This window comes from Scyliorhinus canicula, chromosome 4 (assembly GCF_902713615.1).
Source record: "Scyliorhinus canicula chromosome 4, sScyCan1.1, whole genome shotgun sequence".
Classification (NCBI taxonomy): Eukaryota; Metazoa; Chordata; class Chondrichthyes; order Carcharhiniformes; family Scyliorhinidae; genus Scyliorhinus; species Scyliorhinus canicula.
In genome coordinates, this window is record NC_052149.1 from 10,348,990 (window position 1) to 10,365,409 (window position 16,420).

The 16,420-nt window shown below is 46.7% G+C and overlaps 1 protein-coding gene and 1 long non-coding RNA gene across 20 annotated transcripts in view; one reads left to right on the forward strand and one right to left on the reverse strand.

Moving 5' to 3' along the window:
• Positions 1 to 16,420, reverse strand: part of adgrl2a (adhesion G protein-coupled receptor L2a) — a 683,083-nt gene that overhangs the window by 401,135 nt on the left and 265,528 nt on the right. The gene's annotated exons all lie outside the window — the stretch shown is intronic.
• The window catches only part of LOC119964351, a 59,947-nt gene that overhangs the window by 26,198 nt on the left and 17,329 nt on the right, over positions 1 to 16,420 (forward strand). The window contains exon 2 of the long non-coding RNA XR_005460290.1: positions 9,464 to 9,586. This is a non-coding gene — a long non-coding RNA (uncharacterized LOC119964351). The remainder of the gene's footprint in view (positions 1 to 9,463; positions 9,587 to 16,420) is intronic.

The following is a 16,420-nucleotide window of genomic DNA, read 5'->3' on the forward strand; positions in this document are numbered from 1 at the left end:
AGTGTAAAAGTGAAATAAAACTGTCCTAAGTCAAAAATCCATCCCAGGTTTCATTTTGTTTTTTTAACACTACCACCCCAAACCCTCTATCAAATTTCTGCCTCCCTTGAAAGTCCCGACTAACTAATTTGGACATGGTTCCACTCACATAAAGGACTGATACTACTTTGCACAACTGAACGGCTAAACCGCCCCCCCCCCCCCCCCAAACAGGAGCCCAGGCACAAAGAGCCCTCTCATGTGGGCTATGCAACAGCAGGAGGCATCACAGCTGAGCCGAGGTCTTATCCATGTCCAGCATCTATACGCACACACTTTCCAGGCAAAAGGAACATGTAAAAGCACTGTACCTTTTATTAATTAAAAAGCAGAGGAGACAATAGTTCCCTGGTCCATTCTAAATGAATGTAGAGTTTTCAGATATATCGTGTTATAGTTATTTGGTGCAACAAGAGTTAAAAGCCTGGGTTAGTATTTGACTGCTGCAGACATGTTTTAAAAGAAGTCCTAATTTGAAAGGCAACAAAGATTTTGGGAGCCAGGGGCGCAATTAGGGCATCATAAAGGTTTCAGCTAATGCTGTTTTGTTCGGATTATGAGGGATTCCCTGTGGAGTTAATTAGATTTCAGCTTGGTAACATGATGTTGTTACTGGGTGGAGCGGAGGTATCAGACATTTAGAAGGAAAAGCTTGTCAGTTGTGAGTTAGATGAAGCTGTGAACAGAAGTCAAGAAGTTTTCTCTCTGCAGTTCAGTTGAAAGATATGCCTGCAGACAGAAGAGCAGAGTGGTTGGAAAGGTGAACAAACCAGCTGAAACAGCTCAGGAAGAAATACAACCAAAGTTTCTGCATAATTCTGCCAGGATTCAGGTCATTCCTTTAAAGCTGTGTCAAAAGACCCTCTTTCTCAAAGAATATCTTTGTACCACAGGGTATTCCTGTGTGCTGATGGTATTTAAGTGGATTGAGAGCTTAGATGTTTTTTCTTGTTTGCGTGGAAATAAAGATAGCAGTTAAGGGTATTGTATTCACTGTATTGAGTAGCATTTTTTAAGGCACAATTGTAAGCTATTTTCTCATGCGATGTTAAAGATATTTTCATACTGTGCCAGTAATAAAGTTTGTTTTAAACCAGGGGCTGGTTTAGCTCACTGGGCTAAATCGCTGGCTTTTAAAGCAGACCCAGCAGGCCAGTAGCATGGTTCAATTCCCTTACCAGCCTCCCTGGACAGGTGCCGGAATGTGGCGACTATGGGCTTTTCACAGTAACTTCATTGAAGCCTACTCGTGACAATAAGCGATTTTCATTTTCATTTTCATTTCAATATAACATATCCAGGGGCAGCATGGCGGTGCAGTGGTTAGCACTGCTGCCTATGGCTGAGGACCCGGGTTCGATCCCGGCCCCGGGTCACTGTTTGTGTGGCGTTTGCACATTCGCCCCATGTCTGCCCACAACCCAAAGATGCAGAGGTAAGGTGGATTGGTCGCACTAACTTGCCCCTTAACTGTAAAAGAAATAATTGGGTACTCCAAATTTATAAAATAAATAAATAATGTAACATATGCCTATTTTGTGTAAAATCACTCCTGGAGCGAGGTGTCCTTTCCTCACAGACTTACAAAGTTATAATAAAATATTGGGGTTTCTATCCAGTATCCTAGGGGACTGGTCTGGGATCGTCTGAATTCTCATTGGCAAGACCTCAACCAATCAATCAAAGTCAACTTGTCAACCAATCGGAACCCTTCCCTCCTGCGGTATAAATTGTTGTTCCCTTTGAAGTTTGGTATTCTTGCACCTGTCCTGACGGGTTTCAGCTTGTCGGCACTAGGGCCAATGCAGAATACCAAATGGTCCTCTTTTTCCCAACTCCAAGGGACCCTTGGGATCCTCATCAAGCTGTCCCAACTGAGCTCACCCAACTCAGCAACTCCATTCCAATATCAATTTCATTCCAGATAAACTTTCCGTGTGGAACCTTTAGATCATAGAACGATACAGCACAGAAGGTGGCCATTTGGCCCATCAGCTCTGTGACAGCTCTGTCAAAGAGCAATCCAATTCTTTCCATTCCCCCCCTTGCTCTTTCCCCAACAGCCCTGAAATCCTTTCCCCTTCAGGCATTAACCAATCGTCTTTGAAGGTAGCGATTGAATCTGCTTTTGCCACGCTTTCAGGCATTGCCTTCCTGTTCACAATATGCTGCATCAAAAACAAAAATCCTGTGTTGCCTCAGGTCCTTTTGTCAAATATCTTAAATATTATCTCCTGCTCTTTTTTCAGTTGTATTCAGCTTTGCCTTTTCATTTATCCCCAGCTTCAATTCAAAACACAGCAACATAATTATCTGTGGAAACATAAATAGTCACCACATTGTCCTCTAATCATTCTTTCCCCACTCCTGAAAAAGACACAAATCATTTCCCCCCTCCACCCCTAGCTTTTCCTTCTCAAGATTCTTTAAAATTAAAGCTTGCCTTTACTTAATCATTTACTTCTTGATTTACCTGTTCTTTTCTTTTAATTTTATTCCAACCTTTGCATGCTTCTCCCCTACACAATGGACCTTCATCTGGGGGAGTGAACACAAGAGTATAATCTAATCATGGAGACTGCAGATAATGGTTATAAAAAAACGCTCCACATCATCCTTGCCATTCTTGACATTATCTGAATCCCTCGATTAGATAAGAGTCTTTGGAGGTCACAGACCTGGTAATGGGAGGCAAAATATTGCTGCTCTTTCGAATCATAGTGTGGGTCAGGAGGATATTCAGCCCTTCATGCCTGTGTTAGCTCTCCATCGGGAGCCGCTCCCTTAAAGTCTAATTGTCTGGCGGCAAGGTGGTGCAGTGGTTAGCACTCAGGCCTCACGACGCTGAGGACCCGGGTTCGATCCCCGCTCTGGGTCACTCTCTGTGTGGAGTTTGCACATTCTCCCCGTGTGTGCGTGGGTCTCACCCCACAATGCGCAGAGTAGGTGGATTGGCCATGCTAAATTGCCCCTGAATTGGATAAAAAGATTTGGGTACTCTAAATTTATATTTCAAAAAATTCTGATTGTCTGCCCTTTCTTTCAGCGATATCCTTTTTCAAATTATTATTCAATCTATGTTAGTCCGCATTGATAGCCGTGCCTTCTGCTGGCGTACAGCGGGGAACAAAATCTTCCAAATTTTCCCTTGCTCTAGTGATAATCCCAATTTTATGTTCCCTTGTTAATGATTTGCCAATCAGTAGAAGTATTTTTTCCCTATTTACCTTCTCAAAACCCTGCATAATTTTGAACACTCCAACAACATTTCCCTTTAATCTGGTCTATTCCAATGGAAAGGTCCCAGCTTTTGATTTGGATCTTCATTCTTCCCAACCACAGTACCCAGTATCCACTCCAGCAAATTTTGGCTGGAGACTCTCCATGGCTGGAATGTCCTTGCAGAGGGGCATATGCATTCCTCCAAGTGCAGGCGAGCCGCAGAAATTTATTTGCCACTTCCAATTCATTTCCCAATAAAAATGACAAGTGCCTTTAAGAACAGAACATTGTCGTGTGCCACCATCTGATGTCAGGTGATAGCCCCAAAACGATTACCTTGAGTAAACCTCTTGCATTTGCCTCGTAAAGGCCCCCAGGAACCAGTCTGGAGCAAGCATTTTCCACTTGTGACTTTCACTTTGGAAGGAACGATAAACCGGAAAACAAAATGTTGAAATAACAAGCCGAAATGCCAGAGAATACCACTCAGATAATTAGTGAATTGAAACAGCAGAAAGCAGAAGTACTGTCCATTATCACAAAAAGCAGAGAGAGGGACAAAAGACAAAGAATCATAAAGCTGAGAGAGGCCGTGAATTAGCAATCTTTCACTCCCGCTCACATTCTCTCTTCACTGTTCTATCACTTCATCCCTGTTCTTTCCTCTTCCTTTGTCCTTTCCTTTTTGCTCCCTGTCCCTCTCCTGCACTTCTTTCCTCACATTCCTTCCCCCCTCGGCTCGCAAGCCGCTGCCTCATTGGTCAAATTCTATTATCCCGTGCCCTCTGACCCTGCACAACCTGACTGAATGTGTGCAACGTCACCAGAAATTGAACAGTGGCTAAATTTCCATTTTCTTTTTGATGGCTTTTAACTGCAATCCCAATTGTAAAGATCCTGGTACCTGGGCTTTAAATCCCGTGGCTAGAAATGTTTAGGGAGATTTCGCTGGATTGCCTGGGTACAGGGAATAGCACAAAATGGAGAAGATTGGAGACTAACCAGTAAACGAACCTATCCGATTTTCCAATATGCAACATACTAAGTCGATCCAGAATTATGACATTTCAGGTCCAACTCCTTTCACTGTGCTTTAACCCAAAACATTCCACTTCACTGCATCTTCCACCTCCTTGCTCATTGGCTAATCAACCTGTATTGACCCTTTCAATCTCTTACATCCCTTTTGTTGTTTCATGCTCCTCTCCTGCTTGGTAAAGTTTAATATCAATCCTCTCGCTGAAAATAATTCCAGATCATTTACTTCAATTAAAAAACTGAAGAGAGACCCGTGGGGCACACAGATCCCACCAATCCAGAAGATCTGTACTTTTCTTGTTATCTCCCAAGCTGTTCCTCCATTACCTCTAACAATGTGGGGTAGGTTTTATCATCACCAGATAGACAACAATCTGACAGTAGAACGCACGCTGTTTGTGGAACTGTCTGATATTTTCATGCTGTTGAGATTGTTGAATAGTGATCCATTCCTTCAGATTACTACCCTGGTGTTAAAGTTGAAACTATTACCTCATTTACTCTAAATTCATAATAGGTCTCTTAATGACATTTTATTGCCCCTTGAGAAGGTGGTTGTAAGCCATCTTCTTGAGCCGCTGCAGTCAATGCGATGTACGTACACCCACAGTGCTGCTAGGGAGGGAGTTCCAGGATTTTTACCCAGTGACAGTGAAGGAACGGCAATATATTTCTAAGCATGGATAGTGAGTGACTTGGAGGGGAACCTCCATGTGCTGGTGTTCCCATGTCCTTCTCGATCACAGAGGTCATGGGTTTGGATGGTGCTGTTGAAAGAGCCTTGACAATTTGCTGCAGTACATCCTGCAGATAGTACACACTGCTACACAGGTATGCCTGTGGGGGGGGGGGGGGGGGGAGTGAACGCTTATGGAAGGGCTACTGGCAGCATGGTAGCACAGTGGTTAGCACTGTGGCTTCACAGCACCAGGGTCTAGGTTCAATTCCTGGCTTGGGTCACTGTCTGTGTGGACCGGTCTGCATGTTCTCCCAGTGCCTGCGTGGGTTTCCTCCGGGTGCTCCCGTTTCCTCTCACAAGTCCCGAAAGATATGCATGTCAGGTGAATTGGACATTGTGAATTCTCCCTCTGTAAACCCAGACAGGCGCCAGAGTGTAGCGATTAGGGGCTTTTCACAGTAACTTCATTGCAGTGTTAATGTAAGCCTACTTGTGACAATACTAAGTGGGCGGTTTGGACCCGCATGGCGCTGAGCGCCATGAGTAGTGTTGGAGCTGCAGACAAGTAGAGAATATTCTATCACACTCCTGACCTGTGCCTTGTAGATGGTGGACAGCTTTGGGGAATCAGGAGGTGAATTACTCAACACTTCCAGCCTCTGACCTACCCTTATGATCACAGTATTTATATGGCTGGTCCGGTTAAATTTCTGTTCAATGATAATCCCTGGGATGTTAGTGGGGAATGGCAATGTCATTGAATGTCAAAGGAATGTGGTTAGAGGTTAGCATGTTTTTGGTGCCACATAAATACAAGCTGCTGAGGTGGAATGCTGAGGCAAGTGGACAGGGTGCAGCGGGGCAGAAAATTGGATGTAGTTTTGGCAAATCTGGGTGACTGATTCAGCGCAATGACAATAGTACGTACCATTAGGGGCTTGGAGCTCACAAAGACCAAAGTGATTGAGAACACAGGAACTCAGGAGACACCACAGCTTTGTTGTTCCTCACAGGCATCCACTATTCTCTTTCTACTTGGTCAGATGCTCAATAAATGAATAACCCTACTGCAAAAAACAATCTTATTGCTCTGTAATGCCGCCTGAGGAGTCGAGACATCAACTTGAACAGAGGCCCGGTCCCATATGATAAGCCCAGAGACAAAATGTACGCCAAGCATCCTGAAATAGAAATCAAGTTTGAAAAGTACCAGCAACAAAGGAAAATCAGCTTAACTGGTACTTTCAAGAGAAAACAAGGCTATGTTCTGCATTACAAACTCCTGCGTTTTTGTTTCTTCAGATAAAACCAAACGTTAGTTGGATGAATCTGAAAATGAAATGAAAATCGCTTATTGTCACGAGTAGGCTTCGAATGACGTTACTGTGAAAAGCCCCTAGTCGCCACATTCCGGCGCCTGTTCGGGGAGGCTGTTACGGGAATCGAACCGTGCTGCTGGCTTGCCTTGGTCTGCTTTCAAAACCAGCTATTTAGCCCAGTGAGCTAAACAACCCCTCTAGGGGTTGGTTTAGAGATTTCTGGGGCTAATTTGAACCTTATTGGACAGGCAGTACGCACTTGGGTTTATTATGGATTGTTGATCCATCCAACATGGCACGGGTCACCTTCAGTCAGGAGTAAAGTCGGACTGACGGTAACATTAATGTTGAATCCTATCCCACTCCATTTCCTGCCTTTTGAGCTTTAATGAAAATTGTTGCAGTTATCTACCCTCGTCTCTTATTGATTTTGGTCATGCATCTATAGCTTTGCCGTTGCATCGCCATGTGTCCTTTTTCGACTAATACTACAAAAGGGTAAGTGGACTGGCCACGCTAAATTGCCACTTAATTGGAAACAATGAATTGGGTACTCTAAATGTATTTTTAAAAATGAGACTCAAGTGCAGTTAAAGGAGCAGGACATGATAAATGTTGATGCAATTCGGCAACAGAATCATTGGGCGCGATCTACTGGCCACTTCCCGCCCGAAACTGGATATGTCGTGGCTGGTAGATGCAGGGAAAGGCCTTTCGGGATTTACAAGGCTCGCCATGCCTCACGAGATCTCATGGGACTTCACGATCTGGATACCATTCATTGTGGGCGGGATTACTATTTGGCAAATCTGCACATTAGATTGGTCAGCTAGTGGGCAGCACGGTGGCCTAGCGGTTAGCACAACCGCCTCACGGTGCTGAGGTCCCAGGTTCGATCCCGGCTCTGGGTCACTGTCCGTGTGGAGTTTGCACATTCTCCCCGTGTCTGCGTGGGTTTCGCCCCCACAACCCACAAATGTGCAGAGTAGGTGGATTGGCCACGCTAAATTGCCCCTTAATAGAAAAAATAATTGGCTAATCTAAATTTATTTTTAAAAAAAAGATTGGTCAGCTAGTCTCAATGTAATATGCGGTCGCTTGATCTCCTCGAGGCTTTGGGATCTAACCCCTTTGCCTTGGAGACCTGAGGCGAGTGCAATACAGCACTAGTCCCCACCAGACGGGCACCAGACAGAACGGCACTTGGGCGGAATATCTCTCCCCAGTGGATGATCCAGGGGTTTGGAGGCCCCCGGGTGAAGGCACTCTGGTATGTCTCTGCTAGTTTGGCACTGCCAGGGTGCCCGGGTGGCATTGCCAAACTGGCATGGGCACTGCCTGGCTGGTCATGCCAAAGTGCGAGGTTGTCCTTTTTCCATGCTGGGGATCATGCCCAGAGGTGCCCTGCCCGCGTGAGATGGGGTGTGTGTGTGTGAGGGTGGTGGGGGGGGACACGAGGATCCCCATTTAGGTGATTTGGGCATTGGGGGGGGGGGTTGCATCGGTGGAGGGGGGGGGTGGGGGTGGGGGGGGGGGGGGGGGGGTGGCAGTGCCCCCCAGTTCAGGAAATACTGAGTGTGGCCGTGGGGGGGGGGGGGGGGGGGGTGCGGGAAGACATTTCCCCTGGGCTACCAAAACAAACCAGAGCGGCACCACATAGCGGACTTGTTCCCGTCGCTACAAGCGCCAGGAACAACCCCACGATTCCCGCCCAGAATGGACTCATTTGTTTCGGCTAGATCCACCCAGAAAGTGCAAAGCCAACGTCATTTAAAATAAAAAATGTCATCTGATTTAACTCAAAACAAGGCCACGGGCGGTCCGCTATTTCCGAAGAGGCCAGAATCCTTGCTTTATTCATTAACGATTAAATAGAGTATGCAATCTTCACAACTGTAAAACAATAAACTTTTTCAAGGGACAAATCAATTTTAATTTTTAAAATATTCTTATTCAAGGCACTTTCAAATTATTCATAAAACACGGAACACAAGTCACCATCATCCCATAAACCACAGTCCTGATACAAAACCCCTGCATGTCCCAATCCAATCCACATTCCAATGATAATAAAAACACAAAAATAACACAACACAGTAAAACAACCCCAACCGCTCCCCTCCCCCCACCCTGCCCCCCGCCCAGCTGACATCTACCTTCCCGGAAAGAAGGCAATGAACACCTTCCACCTCGAAAAGAACCCTTCCTCTGACCACATGGTAGCACAGTGGTTAGCTCCAGGGTCCCGAGTTCAATTCCCGCTTGAGTCACTGTCTGTGTGGAGTCTCCACGTTCTCCCAGTGTCTGCATGGGTTTCCTCCTGGTGCTCCGGTTTCCTCCCACAAGTCCCGAAAGACGTGCTTGTTAGATGAATTGGACATTCTGAATTCTCCCTCAGTGTACCCAAACAGGCGCCGGAGTGTGGCAACTAGGGGCTTTTCACAATAACGTCCCCGCAGTGTTAATGTAAGCCTACTTGTGACAATAATAGAGATTAGTGCTAATGGCGAATTTTATTTTTTCCAAATGAAGGCATTCCGCCAAAGTCACTCACCCACACCGTCACCTCAGGCGGCTCGGGGTCCCGCCACAAGATCTGCCTCCGGGCGATCAGGGAGGCAAAGGACTCTCTCTCCACCTGAGCTCCCGGAATCCTCAAATGTCGCCACCTGCGGGCTAGGAGGACCACCCCCCACCCCCAGAATCTCCAACACGGTTCCCGCCCCTCCCCCCGCAAAGGACTGCCAGAGCTCCTCCGTCTTCGGGCAGGCCCAGAACATATGGGTGTGATTAGCCAATCCCCACGAACGGCGTCTACATCTATCCTCTGCCACCCGGGGGAAAAAAAGGGTCATCCGCGTCGCCACCGTGTGCGCTCTGTGCACCACTTTAAACTGAATGAGGCTCAGCCTCCCACACAAGGAGATCAAATTTACCCTTCACAGCAAGGGATGAATTAATGACAGAAATTATGAGGCAAAGTGAAAGGAATGTATATGACAAATGCATTTTACCTCACATTCCGTGATTGATGGATTAATAGAATTATCCCATTAGATATAGTTCCAAGGCAAGATGTATTAAGACATAAAAGGAGTAAGTTTTGTATGTTTATATCCAAGTCAAATTGATTTTTTTTTTCAAATTCTGTTATTTTGACATTCAGTGAATGTGGGCGTTTTGAATGATTTGCGACTTGATGGACTTTCATCCTGGGGGCTTGACGGGGGTTTCTCACAGAAGATCACAGTACAAGATCAGATGAAGGGGAGCCTGTGCCCCATTTGAGGTGAGCTTCCCAAACACCAAACCTGCCGTCTTCTTATTCTCCTGTCAACCTGTCTTTAGCAGAGTTTGGAGCCCTGGCCTGAACTGCTCTTCCCTGGCAACCAAATTTTAAATCACCATTATCTCAGCAAACCAGGCCTACCCGATTGACATCAGTACCCTTGAGTGCTCATCACACACTTCATTTCTGGCCATTTTGACACATGCCTGAGGCTACCATCTTTATGGCACTTCGGAGCCTTCTAATTAACTCTTGAAGGTGCATGATGACTGTCCAGTTCACAACAACGTCCATTTATCTAGCATCTTCAACATAGTAAAATGTCCCCAGGTACTTTACAGGAGCGCAATCAAACAACATTTTTCAAGGAGCCACACAAGGAGATATGCCCTATCTGCCTTCTCATGGGGGGGTGGGGGTTGGTGGTGGTGGTGGGGGGTGGGGGGATGTGAAATCCCATGGCATTATTTCAAAGAAGAACATTCCCATGGGATCCAGGGAAATTTGGCAAACTGGGTCCAGTGGTAGGAGGCAAATGGTGATGGTTGAAGGTTGTTTTTGTGACTGGATGCTTGTTTCCGGTGGTGTTCATAGAATCTACCGTGCAGAAGGAGGCCATTCAGCCCATCGTGTCTGCACCAACCCACTGAAAGAGCACCCTATTTAAGCCCACACCTCCACCCTATCCCCGTAACCCCACCGAACCGTTTGGACACCCAGGGGCAATTTAGCATGGCCAATCCACCTAACCTGCACATCTTTGGACTGTGGGAGGAAACGGGAGCACCCGGAGGAAACCCACGCAGAGAAAGCGCAAACTCCACACAGACAGTCACACGACGCCGGAATTGGACCCAGGTGCCTGGAGCTTTGAGGCAAAAGTGCTAACCACTGTGCCACCGTTCCACAGGGATCAGTGCTGGGTTCCTTGTTGTTTGTAGCATACATTAATGATCTGGATGTGAATGTAGAAGCAAGTTCGCAGAGGACACAAAAATTGGTGGTGTGGTAAATAGTGAGGAGCAAGGCCTGAGATGACAGGACGATATAGATAAGCTGGTTAGATGGGCAGAAGAGTGGCAAATGGAATTTAACCATGAAACGTGTGAGGTAATGCATTTCTGGGAGGACTAACAAGGCAAGAGGATACACAATCAATGCTCAGCCCTAGGAATCAAAGGGGCCTGGGTGTGCATGTTCACAGATCTCTGAAGACAGCAGGACAAGTAGATAAGGTGGTTAAGAAGGCCTATGGGATTCTTGCCTTTATTAACTGAGGCATTGAATATAAAAGCAGGCAGGTTGTGCTGGAGTGTACAAAATGCTGGTTAGGTTGAGCTGGCGTGCTGTATGCAGTTCTGGTCACCCCATTGTAGGAAAGGAAGTGAGTGCATTGGAGAGGGTGCAGAGATTTACCAGGACGTTGCCTGGGCTGGAGCGTTTCAGCTGTCGAGAGAGACTGGATAGGCTGGGGTTGCTTTCTTTGGAGCAGAGATAGCTGAGGGGGGATCTGATTGAGGTGTACAAAGTTACGAGGGACATAGATAAGGTGGACAGGAAGGTACATTTCCCCTTAGTGTAGTTGTCAATAACCAGGGGGCATCGATTTAAGGTGGATGGAAGGAGGTTTAGTGGAGATGTGAGGGGAAACGGTTTCATCCAGAGAGTGGTGGGAATCTGGAACTCGCTGCCTGAATGGGTGGTAAAGGGGGGAACGCTCACAACTTTTAAGAAGTATTTAGATGAGCACCTGAAATGCCACATCATACAAGACTACGGACCAAGTGCTGGAAAATGGGATTAGAATAGTTAGGTGCTTGATGGTCGGCGTGGACTCGATGGGCCGAAGGGCCTCTTTCTGTGCTATAAAACTCCATGACCCTATGACTAACAGGAGAGTTGTTTTGACCTCAATTGACATCACAACAAATACATTGTCTGGTCATTACCACATTGCTGTTTGTGGGATCTCACCATTCACAATTTGGCATCTGTGTTTCCTACATTACAACAGAGACTACACTTCAAAAAGTAATTATTTGACCATGAAGCGTTTTTTGCGGCATCCGGTGGATGTGAAAGATGCTGGGTGGGATCGAACGGCCACGCTGCGCTGCATAAGCATCTTGCCGCCGCAGCGCAGCGTGGCTGGTGTTAGCCGGGGGAACCCGCTCCCAGGATCTATCCGGCTCGCAATGCCTCGCGAAACTCAACGCGATCTCGCGAGACGCTGCAATGTGAATCCCGCCCACATGGGCAGGATTCTTTTCAGCGAATCTGTATATTAGAGCGAGGCAGTCAGCCTCACTTTATTGTGCAGAATTCTGAGGTACCTGAGATTGAGCCTTTCGCCTGGGAGACCTTGAGTGAGTGCCATTCAGCACTGGTTCCCACAACGAGGGACCAGACGGAACGGTACTCATGGGGGTCTCCCAGGGGATCGGAGGCCCCCAGTTGCATGCTGTTTGGGCAGGGTGGTGCCCTGGCACTGCTGGTGCCACCTGGGTACCCTGGCACCACCAGCCTGGCACCTTAGCAGTACCAACTTGGTAGTTCCTATGCCTGCTGGCAGTGCTACCTTGACACTATCAGGCCATCACCCAGGTGGCACTGCCAAGGTGCCAGGCTGGCATTTTTGTGTGCACCGATCGGGCTGGGGGTGCCCTGTGTGGGTGTTGGGGAGGGTGCTGGAGGGGAGGGGGGGCAGGGTGCCCTCTCATTTTGTGTTGATGTGGGGGGGGGGGGGGGAGAGAGATGAGGTCGAGGTTGTTTTGGGAGCCTATGGCAATGGGGCAATGTACAGCCTTGGCCGCGCGCTCCACGGTCAGGCCCCTTATTTAAACGCGAGTCGCGTTGAAAAGCCACGTGTTTCTCATCACTGTGACTGCTCGAAACAGGTGGCTAAATGCGCTTGCGAGGGGACTTTGTTCCCTTTTGGGAGAATCACGCCCACGTTGTAAATGCAAGTCCTTCTTTTGCCCTCTTCTTTTCCTTTTCTTTTTACAAAATCACCAACTTTGATCTGGTGCAAGGCAATGGTACCTTGTTCATATGACAGGCTAAAAGCGAATAGAGGGGCCTTTGTTGGCAGTGTTACAGTGGCTGGGATGCATTCCTCTGAGAGACACTTTTGTAACTAGACGACATAGATAATGAAAAGAAGGTCATGTCATATCTTTATCTGCAAGGCTGACTATATAACTTATGACTGAGAATGTTTCAAGTAACAGCCTCCATGTCTGACCATGTCAGCTGTTGAAACTATCCATTCAGCAATTGTTGAGCTGTTAAATCAAGGCCACTCGGCTTGTTCAAATGGCTATTATTGATGTTGCAACCTGGTCAAAGTGCCTCTCTGGCAATAGTGACCAAACAAGACCAACTGGCTGTTCATCGCCTTGTCATTTGCGGGATTGTTCCATGTGCAAAAACGGGTGTTGCGTTTGCAGACAAGGCAGCAATCACTCGTTCCGGGGGGGAGGAAAGAGGGTTTCCGTACATTTTGTTGGCCCAGCACAATTGGCCACACCAACACAAAAGATCGTGGAATTTGAAGAGTCCAGCAGCATTGGGCCCAGACCGCTCTGGTTCAGGTTTATCGCTGACTCAAGATCCAATTCACTTGGGTCAGTTCCGCCCACAAAACCGGCCACATCCAAAAAGTCACAATTCCACCAATCCTACTGGTTTGGGAAGGTTTTTCAAACTACATGTGCTTTCTGAGGCACACAGTCCGCACATTTTAAATGTTTTCTTTTCTACCTTAAAAAATATATTTAATTTTACTGAGAAACCGACTCGCAAACACAATGGACTATTAAATAGTCCAGCGTGTCTGTGTGGAGTTTGCATATTCTTCCCATGTCTGCGTGGGTTTCACCCCCACAACCCAAAGATGTCCTGGTTAGGTGGATTGGCCACGCTAAATTGCCCCTTAATTGGAAAAAAAATAAGTGGGTACTTGAAAAAATTTTTTTAATTGTCCAGTGTCGCTATTTTAAATCAAATTGTTCACAAATGAAGGACTGGACACCATTAGAAAAGTGTTTTATTTTTCTGATGATAGACCCCTTTTAATATCACATCTTGACCCAAGGCTTCCAGTCATAATTACTCAAATAAACGTTGACAGAATATTGACCTGCAACCTGACCAGCGCATTTTAGTGGTTAGCACTGTTGCTTTCCAGCGGCAGGGTCTAGGGTTCGATTCCCGGCTTGTGTCACTGTCTGTGTGGAGTCTACACCTTCTCCCCGTGTCAGCGTTGGTTTCCTCCGGGCGCTCCGGTTTCCTCCCACAAGTCCCGAAAGACGTGCTTGTTAGGTGAATTGGACATTCTGATTTCTCCCTCCATGTACCCGAACAGGCGCCGGAGTGTGGCGACAAGGGGCTTTTCACAGTAACTTCATTGCAGTGTTAATTGGAAGCATACTTGTGACACTAATAAATATTATTATTATTAATTTTGAATTCAATTTCCTAATCGCGTCCAAAGTTGGTTACATAAACAAAGGCAGGAAACAAATGAAAAAAGATGGATGATGTGCTCAAGTGCTGGGCTGGTAAACGCGCCCATAACCTTGTGACTCAGAGGCGCGAACGCTACCATTTATGCCAAGCCGACACTTTTAACTTTTAATGATGCCCGCCGCTATTAATTGAGCCTTCTTCCAGTTGAAATGTGCACCCTTTCATCTACATTATAAAGTCAATGCACTGCAAGACTAATTCATTATGTGTTACCCCACAATCGGGGCCGCACTTAACTGGCTAAACTAAATACATGTGCAAGTGTCGGTACGTCATGCTGCAAAATCACAATGAGATCATTGACCAGTCTCGGGCCCAGAAGGGTTTACACCACAGCAGTGCCAGTAGGACAGCTGTTTCCAGGCAAGGAATGGATTTACATTGGCTTCGAGCCAGCATGCCTGGATTACAAGGGTTTATTCTGCACGTTTAACCCTAATGCAGTTGACATCCCGCTCTCACACAGGTTAGAATGCAGCTCCCACAGTGGCTTAATTGGTAAATGCACCACTCAGTGTGGCGTTGAGCCAGGCCAGCTGAGAAGGTTCCAGGTTCAATGCGTGGTTAGGACTAGGTTAAAGGGTCTCAGCGAAAGGGTGCTCAGGGTACTACAATCCACCTCTGTGCCCCATGGGGGAGGGACACACTTAAAGAAACAATCACCAGTTTTCCCATTCGTGTTGCTAACCATAAGAAATAGGAGCAGAATTAGGCCACTCGGCCCATCGAGTCTGTTACGCCATTTTTGGCTGATATTTTTCTCATCCTCATTCTCCTGCCTTCTCCCCATGACCCCTGATCCCTTATTCACCAGCAACAAGAAAATAATGAATTCAATGAGGTTTGGGTAATATCAGACGCCAATGGGATGACACTCAACCATTCACTGAATCACCTTTTGCTAACAGCACAACCTACAAGGCAGAACAATGCAGAAAGTTTAACCGTTAATGTTCGAGCCTCTGATGCAGATTCCACATGAAGGTTTTGTCAGTTTTGTTTGTTTTTTTTTAAAGCAGTCAATGTCCCACATTTAGCCTCAGTGCCTTGGGACACGGAAGGCCCCAGGATCAATTTCCGAGTGGAGGTGACCAGTCTCAGTTACAGTGTCTGTAGACCATTGCATAGATTTCAGAGAGGTAATCTGAGTGTTTGGGGAGAAATAAATTGGCCAGGTTTGAAACCTGGTACACGTGTATAACATGTATTTATGTTTTTGACACAAAAGGGAATGAAGGGATTTGCAGATAGTGTAGGAGGTGGTGTTGAGGTAGAGGGCCAGCCAGAATCATGTTGGAAGGGGGAGCCGGCTTGAAGGGCTACTTCTTGTTTGTGTGCGTGTCCATACATGTGTGTATATGCATGAGAATCTGGACATAGGGAGAAAGTGTTTCCGTTGGTGTGGAGGGTCAAGAAACAGAGGGCACTGACTGAAAGAGGGAATGGGGAAATGAGGCCATTGGGGCCCAGTGTGGGTGAGATTTGGAATGCATTGCTGGAGAACATGGCAGAGGCAGGTTCAATCACAGCTTTGGAAAGAGAATTGGATCACTATCTGAAGAGGAACAATGTACAAGGGCAATGGGGAAGAGGACGAGAGAGACCAGGTGAATCGCTCTTACAGGGACCAGCTCAGAAACGATGCCCAAGTGATCTCCTCCTGTGCCACTGGGCTAAATCGCTGGCTTTTAAAGCAGACCAAGCAGGCCAGCAGCACGGTTCGATTCCCGTACCAGCCTCCCCGGACAGGCGCTGGAAGTGGCGACTAGGGGCTTTTCACAGTAACTTCATTGAAGCCTACTCGTGTGACACTAAACAATTTTCATTTCATTATAAATGTGAACGTGTGTGCATGGATGCCTCTGCGCGCATCGAGGAAGGTCGAAAGTGGGTTTCGGGGTCGGTAATCGGACATGCAGACGGCTCAAGCGATTGGAACAATATTGTTGTAACTGTTCCTCAGCATGAGTCAACAACTTCGGGTGACCAGTGGAGAATGCTGTGGGGCGGCTGTGAGTTTTCACATGCGACGAGCAAATACAATAAACAGCAGACAACGCCCATGAGAAGAATATCCCCCTAATTTGGGAAAACAGTGGGACGACAGGCTGTAAAGATTTAATCTCCTCTGGGTGTAGCTCCTGACTTCAACTGGCAAACACACCCTCCCTATTTCTGGGACATTTAATTTAATAACACACTCTACTGTGCATTCTTCAGCTACCTATCTTTAAACACACCACCTCAAATATTGACTTCTATTCAAAGAAGAGTCACACCTGCCATATCAAAAGTCTCTCCCTA